This window comes from Oryctolagus cuniculus, chromosome 6, assembly GCF_051225735.1.
Source record: "Oryctolagus cuniculus isolate XC-2025 breed Fujian yellow rabbit chromosome 6, ASM5122573v1, whole genome shotgun sequence".
Lineage (NCBI taxonomy): Eukaryota > Metazoa > Chordata > Mammalia > Lagomorpha > Leporidae > Oryctolagus > Oryctolagus cuniculus.
Window position 1 is genome coordinate 73,005,794 of NC_142872.1, and position 13,271 is coordinate 73,019,064.

A 13,271-nucleotide genomic window follows, 5' to 3' on the forward strand; every position below is an offset into this window, starting at 1 on the left:
GACAAAGACCTTGTTGTTTGTTTAATATCTATTTACTTATTTGAAAGGAAGAGTTACAGAGAGAGAGAGAGGTAAAGAGATCTTCCATCCCCTGTGCCTGCGATGGCTGAAGCTAGGAGCCTGGAACCCCACAATGCCAGCCCCATGACAAAGAACCTTGAGCAGCCCTTTGAGGCTGACATAGCCTGGGACCAGTTAGCCGAGGCAGACAGGAGACAGCTGCCCTCCTGAGGACAAGAGCAGCAGCCCAGACCTTCCTGGTTACAAGGCCTTTAGGGTCTCCCTGCATGGGTCTGACACTGGTGTGGGTTATGCATAAGGCTGTGAGCATTGGAAGGTGCACACAGTGGGAGTTTCAACCAATGAAACCAGTGCAGCAAGTCTGTTTTGATTCCTAAAAGTCTCCTTCCTCAATCTCAGAAGGAGCCCTCTTACTTGTTATTGGAAACTGATCTAAACCTGGGGAGAAGGAGGGACCTGGCACAGCTCTGAGACATGGCTGGGAGGCAAGGGTGCTCCTGGTGGGAGAGCGTGGGACAGACCCTGGGCAAGGGTGGGAGCCTGGGAGGGCAGTGCCTGGACTGAGAACTGTTGGGGTGGGCCATGGGTGTGCCCTGTCCTGGGAGACCAGGGGACATGGACCAAGGTGCTGTGCAGTGTGTGCTCTGAACCTCACCAGCCCTGCCTCCTGACACCTCCTCCAACCATGCCACCCTCAGTTTCCCACCTCTGCCTCTGAGCTAGCCTGGTAACTTTCAGGTCTTCCTTGGCTCCGCCATTGTAGCATCCTAGGAATTGCCCCTGTGTTGGGATCTGAGGCAGACAGAATGGTCTCTGTGCAGGGTGGGTAGCAGGGCAGACATAGCAATGTGTGCCTTCCTCACGTGGGGCTCCACACTGTTGATTTTAAAAGGCTTGCCTCTGATTCCAGGCTTCCCTCCATTTTCAGTGCCCGGAATAGCTCCTCTTAGTTAACCCTCTTTACTTAATCCCTTTAAAGAAATACCTTGGATATTAATGGTAGCCTCAAAGCTAGGTCAGTTTTCTTTTCTTTTTAGAGAAGGCATCACCAAAAGACAGAATGAAATCCTGATGGGATAGGAGGGCATAAGTAGGTGTTCAAAGTTTAGAATATTGGGTGACCAAATCTGGAGGACTTACTGTAAATGGCATATAAATATGCAATTTAATAGAGTTCAAATTGAGGACTGACAGCAGCAGGGAAGGTAATGATCCCTTTTTGGGGGGATAGCATAACAGCATGAATTCTCAGTCACTTTTGAGAAGTCATGTCAACCCTCATTCACCCTGCAAAGACAATAATTTCTATTCAGCAAGACAGTCATTAAAAATATGCATGAAAGAGTCATAAAAGATAGACCAAAGTCAGTGGCTGAAATGCATATTTCCTTCAGAAAACAGACTAGGAAAAATTGAAGTAAAATACTTGACAATCTTTGTAATGTTTCAGTGATTGGTTTGGTGCCAGTTCCATTTTTATTAGACAGAAACTCAGTCATTAGAGAAAAATGGCGCTAGGGCTCTGACTGGATGCCTGCCAACATGTCTACAGGGGGCAGCACCCTGAGGGGCTGAGCCTGTCGGTGCGTGTCACATGATTGCAGTGGAAGGGATGCAGCAGAATGGTCTCAGCTGCAGCTCAGCTCCCTTCTCCTCTCCTCCCTCCTTCCTCCCTCCCTTTCCTCCACGTGTTCATTGAGCATGTACCATGCACCAGAAGCTGTTCCAGCCATTGGGAGAGAAAGAGAGACAAAGCCCGCTTTCCCCTTAAGCTTACTATGTAGTGGATGAGAGAAAACCAATTACACAACTGTAGAGAGTGAGTAGTTCCCTGTTAGAATGGGATAAATAGAGGCTCTGTAGTGAGGTAAGGTGGTTAGGGTGTGAAGGGTTACCCAGAGCCACTTCCCAGAAATGCGCTGTGTGGGTAACTGTACACATGATCCACTCCATGGGTGCCTCTGGGGTACTTGGCCCCTCATTACTTTTCTGGCTTACCTGCCTGTGAGCTGTACTGTAACTATAGGTACAACCATATTCTTTCCCATATTTTGGAGGCCTCTGTAGACTTCTTGTTTGAAGCATGAAATGTGCATAGACTCCTTTCATGCTTAGCAGAGCCTTATGATGTGGGTGCAGCTGTTATCCCTTTTTGCCAGAGGACATTGGGGCATGGAGAGCCCTAACTGGAACTCAGACAGCCTGGCTGTGCGTTTTATACCACCTGCCTGTCTTGCCCAGTCCTGGCCACTTGGATCTTCATTCCCCTGGAGGACCATCAGAAAGTTATCTCTCTGAACGGCACACCCCTCTCCACAGCCCCCACCTGCTCTGCTCTGCCTTGGGTGTGGCCACTCAGCTTGGGTGGGAATAGTCAGCAAGTCCCCAAATGTAAAACCACATCTAAGAATCCACAGATGTTCTGATGCCACTGACTCATCCCAGCAAGGCATCTCGGTGCAGCTGGAAGCTGATGGGCTGGTGGGGGTGAGCATGGGAAGATTTCATCTCTAAAGGGTGATGCGATGCTGAGGGCGATCGTGTGGTGTCGCTTTCCATCTTGGAAGTCTGTGCATGGCTCTGAGTCAGCCGCAGCTGCATTACTCTGCTGCATATGTTCAGAATGTGGAGTCTGGGGGAGGTTGGCGCCAGCCTCTGTCAGAAGTGGCATGCTCCAGACCCTAGAGGAATGCTTGGGACATTTGGATTGGTCTCCTCTGGCATCACGGAATATTGTGTTTGGGGAATCAGGATAGTTTGGCTCTCAACAGTGCAGCCTTATAACACACCTGAGTGCCCACAGTTCCTGCTTGCACCTGGGAGTCACTGTCAAGTCCTTAGGCAGCCATTAAGAGAGGGATGGTTCATGTTCCCCGTGGAAAAGCGCACTCAAGGCAAAGCTGCACTTTGGATGATGATAATCATCATCATTGTCATCATTATGATATCATCATCACCTAGCATTCAATGAGAGCTTTTTCTTTTTTTATTAGTATTTATTGATTTATTTGAAAGGCAGAGTTACAGAGAGAAAGAATCTTGCATCCTCTAGTTCACTCCTCAAACAACTGCAATGGCCTGCGCTTGGCAATTTGGAAGCCAGGAGCTTCGAACTCCATCTGGATTTCTCATGTGGGTGTCAGGGGCCCAAGCACTTGGGCTGTCTTCTGCTGCTTTCCCAGGTGCATTATCAGGGAGCTGGATTGGAAGTGGAGCAGCCAGGACTTGAACTGGTGCCTATATGGGATGCTGGCATTGCAGTTGGAGTCTTAACCTGCTGTGCTACAATGCTAACTCTATCAATGAGTGCTCTTTCAAGGTCAGGAATTGAGAAATGTGCTTGTCCCCGTAATGGACCTGTAGAACTAGGTACAATTACTGTTCATCAGTGAGGAAACTAAGGCAAGTTACCCAAAAGTTGTATTAAATATCCTCAAAAACAAATTTGAGGTTTTGGGGTTGGGGAGCTAGTCTTGTGGCTGACACTCTGCTTTGAGCATAGAGTAAAATTATCTTTAGGAGCATTTTTGCCTAGAAACAAAAAGCCCATAGGAGGGCCCTGTGGAACCTGGAAGTGTATCTGTGGCATGTGTGTGACACACTCACACTCACACACATGGTGCCCACTGGGAGGCCCAGAGTGAGCTCCTACAGATGCACAGTCAGTGCACAGCACCGTCTGCAGCTCCCTTGGTGTGTGGAAGTCCAAATCCCTCTTGGCACCTCTCTCCCCCTCATTTATAACTGATCTCAATAACCAAGGGGAGCATTGGACCTCAGCAGATGAGAATAGTTCAGAAAAATAATGCTAAAATAGAATTGAAAGATAAACTTAGTGGCAGGCATTGAGCCTAGCAGTTTAAGATGCTGATTAAAATGTTTGCACCCTATATCAGAGTACCTGGATTCCATACCTGGCTCTGGCTTCTGATTACAGCTTTCTGCTAATTACTTTATTTGAAGGTAGCATTACAGAGAGAGATGGGGTGGAGGAGGGGGAGAGAAAGAGAGAGAGAGAGAGCAAGAGAGAGAGCAAGAGAGCGAGAGTGCTTCTATCTGCTGATTCACTCCCCAGATGACTGCAATAGCCATGGCTGGGCTAGACTGAAGCCAGGAGCCAGGAACTCTATCCTGGTCTCCCACAGGGATCTAAGCTTGTGGGCCACCAGATGCTGCCTTCCAGGAACATTAGCAGGGAACTAGATTGGAAGCAGAGTGTCCGGGACTTGCTGTAGCACTCTAATCTGGAATGTTGGCTTCACAGACTCAGACCTAGCCTGTTTTACCTGCCCCTTTATATTCCATTTTAATGGAATTGTTATTCCTGTGAAAACTTTGCTTTATCCCAATCAAAAGTCTACTTTCCTCAACCCCTCCCTTGTCCCCATCTTTCTTGCCTCCTCTCTGTCTCCCTTTTCTCTTGTTACACAGCTTTGCATACAATTTTAGCATCCTTTTAAGCCTGAGATTTGAGCCACTGTCCTGTGAAAGTGCCCCATGAGTGGTTTCTGTGTCGCTTAGCTTCAAAGGTTTGGTTAAAAAAATCACTCTCTAGCTCTGCAGTCAGAGATGTCATTAGGAAGCAGCCTGCCGAGTTCACCAAGAGCACTAAACAACCAAATGTTCAGCGGAAATTATTTTTTGAAATGTTACAATCACCTGGTTGTTTTCAGTTGCTCCTATTTCTCAGATTCTAAAAAGAATGCACACAGCCACAGGAAAGGCCCAGCAGGGGATGTTTGAGATCATTTTCCTCTGTGGCACTCAGATCACTGAGAAAGCCAAGAAATGAGCTATCGCCGATTCTGTCTGTTAACTGTCTTCATTCCCTTTCTCTCTGTTAGGACATATGCACTGAAAGTGGATTCATGGAGACCCTTTTGTCCTGGATGTGCTATTCCAAGGCCCTCTAGGGTGTGTGGAACACTGCCTGCCTCACCCCTACTGCACAATTCAGTCTCACAAGTACTCAGCAAAAAGGGGCTGAGCCTCCTGTGGGGCATGGCATGGAGGGCCTGGACCCTGCCACGCTGTTGGCTTTCGGCAGCCATGCAGAGCCCTTTGCTCCCCTGTCTTGCTTGCTGTGTTTGCCTCCTCTTCTGAGCAGCCATCAAACCAGATTCCTGCACACAGTGGGAGATGTTTGCATGTCTGTTCTGCAGAGGACATCTGGTTTTGGATGCTGTTGGATTTTGTTCAGGCTTCCTGTGAACTACTACTTTCTTATCCCTAGCTGCTATAGGGTCTGACATAAAGAATTCCTGGGTTTGCTTTGTGTTTGTGATGACTGAGCGCCCACAAGAGGATCACTCTGTGGGTGGATAAGGTCTACAGGTGATTTAGTTCCCTAGACCTGCTGGGTTATGAACACAGGTAGTTTGGTTACCTATGCTACAGAGACTCCAAGAACTTCAGTGATCTTTCGTTTCTCCTTGTAGCCTCCTTTCTTGTGGTTTGTGTGGGCTAAGTTGGGTTTCCAGTGGGTTTCACTTTGAGGTTATCTGAATCCTAAGTTGCTTGTTACAGCAGATTTGAGATAGGTTTAAAAGTTTGCAATGAGTATCATTTTGGAAGTTTGAGTTCGGGTGCTGTTTCTGTTCCTTTGTGTAATCCAAGGTTTTTAGGCTGCATGGTCTGGGGGTAGGAATAAGCCACAAAGAGAGAGATTCAGGAATATTTTTCTGTATATATCTGTGCACACAATTCAGGAATCCTAGTCCTTAAATTTCTCCCAGTTGTTTCTGAGAATCTTCAACGGTTGTCCCATATGTCCCAAGGCACTGAGTCTCTGAGCTACTCACTGCTTATCATCATCCAGTTTAATGCTCTGGCTTAGGTGTTGAGTTCTACCATTTTTATTTTTTAATATTTTATTTAAAGTATGCAAATTTCATGTATACAGATATACTTCCCACCCTGTTCCTACCCTTCCACTTCCTTTTCTCCTATTCCCTCTCTTAATTTTTATAATGATCTGCTTTCAGTTTACTTTATAGTCATCAAATTAACCCTAACTAAGTAATGAGTTCAACAAATAGCATGAAGAAAAAAAATTGTTCCTCAACAGTAGAGACCAGGGCTGTAAACAATTATCAAATCTCAGTATGTCAATTTAACTCCTATACATTACATTTTTGGTACTTTATTAGTTACCACAGATCAGAGAAAACATATTGCATTTGTCTTTCTGGGACTGGTTTGTTTCACTAAGTATAATGGTTTCCAGTTGCATCCAGTTTGTTGCAAAAGACAATATTTCATTTTTTGGCTGAGTAGTATTCCATAACACACACACCCACACCCACCCACCCACCCACACACACACACACAAATTTCTTTGGAAAAAAGAAATTTTTTATTCAAGGAATACAAACTTCATGCATTTTATAAGTACAACTTTAGGAATATAGTGATTCTTCCCACTGTACCCACACTCCCACCCTTCTTCCTCCTTCCTCTCCCATTCCCAGTCCCATTATCCACTAATATCCATTTTCAATTCACTTTATACACAAAAGACCAACTATATACTAAGTAAATAGTTCAACAATTTATACACACACACAGGAAAACTTTTCCTCAACAGTTGAGACAAGGGCTGTTCAAAGTCATTGCATCTTGAAGTTAATTTCACTTTTTTTTAAAAGAAACTTAACTTTAAACAAGCACCCAAGAATGATATATCTTTTATGAGTACTTAGACATATCTATAACTTATAAGACATAGGAATATCCTCTCCCTAACACATTAAAAGAAAGTAAGTCCTTGAGAACAAGTTTTATTATTAATTAAGAAAGCACCTAAGTGTCGCTCCCCCTCTTCATGGAGGAACGACACTAAACCCTGCCTAGGCTTCATATCCGAGTCACGGCACCATTATGTCGCTCCCCCTCTTCATGGAGGAACGACACAGGACCCTGCGCTGTTCTTTTGTCTGCTCGGCCCTCCCCGGGTTTGCTGCTGGTTCTTCCCGGGTTGGCTACCGTCCCTTCCACCTCCGTGGAAGGGCAGTTCCCCCTAGCCACTTTCCCCACTTCCGCGGGGGAGCGGCACACTGCCGGCCGGCTCTCTCGGGGGCTGCACAGGTGTTCCTTCAGATAGATGTTCCCTTTAGATGTTCCTCATGCATGTTGTCTCTCTCCTCCTTTATAGTCCTCTTCCTCCAATCCCAACTCTGCTACCCACATGCCGAGTACGCTGCTCTCCTCCAATCAGGAGCAGATCCTGCAGCTTGTCAAGTTGGTGAAAGGCAGCTGGGTAGAAGCTGTTTGCTCCTCTCCCAGCGCCATATTGTGGGAGAGCAGATGCATAGAATAAGTCTTAATTCCAGTAACTTAGTCTAGTTCGAGTTGCTCCCCACACTAAGGAAACAAGTAATGGAGTTAGATGCTTAGCATAACTAAAACTTATGAGACATAAGAATATCCTCCACTTAATACACTAAAACAAAATAAATCTTTGAGAGCAAATTTTACTGTTAACTCTCAATACAACTCTTTGAGGACAAAGGTCCTGCATGGTGAGTTAGTGCACAGTGACTCCTATTGTTAATTTAACAATTGACACTCATGTATGATGTCATACATGACTGAGGCTCTGATATGAGTTGCCTAGGCTATGGATGCCTTTTGAATCCACAAACTCTGTCAGTATTTTACAAGGCCATAGCCAAGTGGAAGTTCTCTCCTCCCTTTAGAGAGAAGTACCTCCTTCTTTGATGACCACTTCTTTCCACTGGGATTTCATCCACCAAGGTCATTCTGTCAGACATTTTTTGCCACAGTGTCTTGGCTTTCCATGCCTGAAATGCTCTCGTGGACTTTTCAGCCAGACCAGAATGCCTTAAGGGCTGATTCTGAGGTCACAGTACTACTTAAAGCGATTATCATTCTATGAGTCTGCTGTGTGGAAATCTTCCCATGTTGGAGCACTCACTCTTTTTAATTCTATCTATTATTATTACCAGAAATTTAATTCTATTTATATAACCACTTTAACACTTAATCCTATCTATATGATCACTTTAGTACTTGATCTTATCCATATGATCACTTTAACACTTAAAATCCTATTTTTACCACCCAGCTTAAGGGGATATAGGGCCCCATGGCAAGTTTTTAAATTGTACCTTTGGAAGTAAGTCCGTAGGAATGTATACAGAACTATACAGCTTTACAGTCATAAATTTCATACACTTCATAATTACAACTTTAGGAACACGGTGATTTTTCCCACTGTGCCAGCCCTCCCACCAATACTCCTACCCCCTTCCTCCTCCCTCTCTTATTCCCACTCTTACTTTTTTTTTTTACTAAGATCTATTTTCAATTAATTTTATACACATATGATTAACTCTATGTTAAGTAAAGAGTTCAACAAATAGTATAAAAAAACTGTTCCTCAACAGTCAAGACAAGAACTGTTCAAGCCATTGCTTCTCAAAGTGTCAATTTCATTTTTACAGATTCCCTTCAGGTACTCTGTTAGTTATCACAGGTCAAGAAGAACATATTGTAATTGTCCTTTGGGACTGGCTTATTTCACTAAGTATCATATTTTCCAGTTGCATGCATTTTGTTGCAAATTACTGGATTTGACTTTTTTTTTTATACTGCTGTGTAGTATTCTATGGTGTATATACTCATAATTTCTTTGTCCAGTCTTCAGTTGATGGGCATTTGGGTTGATTCCATGTTTTAGCTATTGTGTATCGAGCTGCAATAAACATGAGGATACAGATCACTCTTTCATATGCTGATTGCATTTCCTTTGGATAAATTCCCATGAATGAGATGGTAGGTCTATATTTGGATTTTTGAGGTATCTCCATACTGTCTTCCACAGTGCTGTACCAGCTTACATTTCCACCAACAGTGGATTAGGGTACCCTTTTTTAGAAGGTTTTTATTTATGAATATAAATTTCATAGGTATAGCTTTTAGGACTACAGTGATTGCTCCCCTCATTCCTTCCCTCCCACCCCAACTCCCATCCCACCTCCTAACTCCCTCTCCCATCCCATTCTTTATTAAGGTTATTTTTAAATTAACTTTATATACAGAAGACCAACTCTATACTAAGTAAAGATTTCAGCAGTTTGTATACCCCCCCACACCAGGTGTAAAGTACAGATTGAGAGCAAGTATTACAGTTATTTCTCATAGTATAACTCATTAAGGACAGAGGTCCTACATGGGGAGTAAGTACACAGTGACTCCTGTTGCTGATTTGACAGTTAGCACTCGTATTTTTGACGTCAGCGACTACTTGAGGCTCTTGTCATGAGCTTCCAAGGCTATGGAAGCCTTTTGAGTCCACAAACTCCATTGGTGTTTAGACAAGGCCATATGCAAAGTGGAAGTTCTCTCCTCCCTTCAGAGAAAAGTATATCCTTCTTTGATGGAACTTTCTTTTTACTGGGGTCTCATAGAGATCCTTCATGCAGAACATTTTTAGCCACTTTGTCTTGGCTTTCCATGCCTGAAATGCTCTTGTGGGCTTTTAAGCCAGATTCAAATGCTTTAGGGACTGATTCAGAGGTCAGAGTGCTGTTTAGGGTGTTTGTAATTATAGGACTCTGCTGTGCGGACTGTTCCCCATGTTGGAACTTTCTCACATTTTTAAAAATTTTTATTTGTTTTATTTGACAGGTAGAGTTAGACAGTGAGAGAGAGAGAGAGAGACAGAAAGAAAGGTCTTCCTTCTGTTGGTTCACTCCCCAAATGGCCGCTATGGCCGGCACTGCACCGATCCAAAGCCAGGAGCCAGGTGCTTCTTCTGGTCTCCCATGCTGGTGCAGGGCCCAAGCACTTGGGCCAGCCTCCACTGCCTTCTTGGGCCACAGCAGAGAGCTGGACTGGAAGAGGAGCAACTGGGAATAGAACTTGGCACCCATATGATGCTGGTGCTGCAGGCGGAGGATTAGCCATGTGAGCCATGGCGCCAGCACCACTTTCTCACATTTTAAATTTTATCTATTATTGTTAGGATACCTTTTCCCCACATTCTTGCCAGCATTTGTTGTTTGTTGATTTCTGAAAGCCATTCTAACTGGGGTGTGGTGAAACCTCATTATAGTTTTGGTTTGCATTTTCCTGAGAATTTTTTTCATGTGTCTGTGGGCCATTTGGATTTCTTCTTTTGAAAAATGTCTGTAAAGTTCTTTGCCCATTTCTTCAATGGGTTATTTGTTTTGTTGTTGTTGAGTGTCTTGATATCTTTATATATTCTGGATATTAATCCTTTATCAGTTGCATAGTTTGCAAATAATTTCTCCCATTCTATCAGTTGCCTCTTCACTTTCTTGAGTGTTTCTTTTGAAGTACAGTAGCTTCTCATTTTGATGAAATCACACTTGTTAATTTTGGCTTTGACTGCCTGTGCCTCTGTGATCTTTTCCATGAAGTCTTTGCCTATGCCAATGTCTTGCAGGGTTTCCCCAATGTTCTCTAATAATTTGATGCTATCAGGTTGTAAATTCAGGTCTTTAATCCATTTTGAATGGATTTTTGTGTAAGGTGTAAGGTAAGGGTCTTGCTTCATACTTCTGCATGTGGAAATCCAGTTATCCCAGCACCATATATTGAAGAGACTGTCCTTGCTCCAGGGATTGATTTTAGTTCCTTTGTCAAATATAAGTTGTTTGTAGGTGCCTGGATTGATTTCTGGCATTTCTCTTCTGTTTCATTGGTCTATCCATCTGTTTTTGTACCAGTACCGTGCTGTTTTGATTAAAACTGCCATATGGTATGTCTTGAAATATGGTATTGAGACTCCTCTAATTTTGTTTTTGTTGTATAAGATTGTTTTAGCTATTCTGGTTCTCCTTGTTTCTGTATAAATTTTAACTTCACATTTTCTGTATCTGATAAGATTGTCCTTGGTATTTTGATTGGCACTGCATTGAATCTATAAATTGATTTTGGAAGTATGGACATTTTGATGATGTTGATTCTTCTAATCCATGAACATGGAAGATTTTTCCATTTTTTGGTATAGTATTCTATTTCTTTCTTTTATTTTAATGATTTATTTTATTTATTTGTAAGACAGAGTTACAGAGAGAGGTAGAGACAGAGAGGTCTTCCAACCGCTGGTTCACTCCCCAAATGGCTGCAACGGCTGGAGCTGTGCCGATCTGAAGCCAGGAGCCAAGAGCTTCTTCTGGGTCTCCCATACAGGTGCAGGGGCCCAAGGACTTGGGCCATCTTCCACTGATATCCCAGGCCACAGCAGAGAGCTATATCTGAAGAGGAGCAGCTGGGACTAGAACCGGCGTCCATATGGGATGCTGGAGTTTCAGGCCAGGGCTTTAACCCACTGTGCCACAGAGCTGGCCCCTTCTATCCCTTCTATTTCTTTCTTTATGTTTTTGTAATTTTCATAGTAGAGATCTTTGACATCCTTGGTTAAATTTATTCCAAGATATTTGATATTTTTGGTAGCTGTTGTGAATGGGATTGATTTTAGATGTTCTTTCTCAGCTGTGGCATTGTCTTGTATATAAAGGCTTTTGATTTTATATTCTGACACTTTACCAAACTGTTATTATGAGTTCCAATAGTCTCTTAGTGGAGTCTTTAGGGTCCCGTATATATAGAAACATGTCATCTGCAAATAGGGATAGTTTGACTTCCTCCTTTCCAATTTGTATCCTTTTAATTTCTTTTCCTTGCCTAATGGCTCTGGATAACACTTCCAGGACTATATTGAATAGCAAAGGTGAAAGTAGGCATCCTTGGCTGATTCCAGATCTAGTGGGAATGCTTCCAACTTTTCCCCCTTCAATAGGATGCTGGCCTTGGGTTTATCATACATTGCCTTGATTGTGTTGAGAAACGTTCCTTCTATACCCAATTTGCTTAGAGTTTTCATCATGAAAGGGTTTTGCATTTTATCAAATGCTTTCTCTGCATCCGTTGAGATAATCATGATTTTTGTTCTTTAGTTTGTTATTGTGATATATCACATTGATTTGTGAATGTTGAACCATTCCTATATACCAAGGATAAATCATTCTTGGTTAGGTAAATGATCTTTCTGATGTGTTGTTGGATTTGATTGGCTAGAATTTTTTGAGGATTTTTACATCTATGTTCATCAGGAATGTTAGTCTACAGCTCTCTTTGTCGTATCCTTTTCTGTTTAGGAATTAAGATAATGCTGCCTCATAGAGTTTGGGAGGATTCCCCTCGCTTTCAGTTGTTTTGAATAGCTTGAGAAGAGTTGGAATTATTTCTTCTTTAAACGTTTTGTGTAATTCAGCTGTGAAGCCATTTGGTCCTGGGCTTTTCTTTGTTGGGAGGATCTTAATTACTGATTCAATACAGCTTGTTTATTAGTCTGTTTAGGTTTTCTGTGTTTTCATGACTCAATTTTGGTAGATTGCATGTGTTCAGAAATCTATCTATTTCTTCTAGATTTTACAATTTGCTGGCAAACAGCCTGTTGTAATTTCTGATGACTCTTTTCATTTATGTAGTATCTATTGTTACATTGCCTTTTTCATCTCTGATTTTATTAATTTGGATCTTCTCCATAGTTTTTTTTTTGGCTAATTGGGTAAATGATATATTGATTTTGCTAATTTTCTCCAAAAACCAGCTATTCATTTTACTGATGTCTTATTTTTTAAATTTTGTTTATTTATTCTCTAATTTTAAGTGTTTCCTTCTTCCTACAAATTTTGGGTTTGGAGTGGTGTTATTTTTCTATGTCCTTGAGATGCACTGATAGCTCATTAATTTTATTCCTTCCAACTCCTGATATAGGGACCAACTGCTATAAGCTTCCCTCTTAACAGTGTTTTTGCTGTATCTGATAAGTTTTTTTTTTTTGACAGGCAGAGTGGACAGTGAGACAGAGAGACAGAGAGAAAGGTCTTCCTTTACCATTGGTTCACCCTCCAAGGCTGCTGCGGCCAGCGCGCTGCTGCCGGCGCACCACAATGATCCGAAGCAAGGAGCCAGGTGCTTCTCCTGGTCTCCCATACGGGTGCAGGGCCCAAGCACTTGGGCCATCCTCCACTGCACTCCTGAGCCACAGCAGAGAGCTGGCCTGGAAGAGGGGCAACCGGGACAGAATCCGGTGCCCTGACCAGGACTAGAACCCGGTGTGCCGGCACTGCAAGGCAGAGGATTATCCTATTGAGCCACGGCGCCAACCCTGATAAGTTTTGATAGGTTCTTTTGTCATCTTCATTTGCTTCTAGAAATTTTTTGATTTCTCTCTTGATTTCTTCTATGACCCA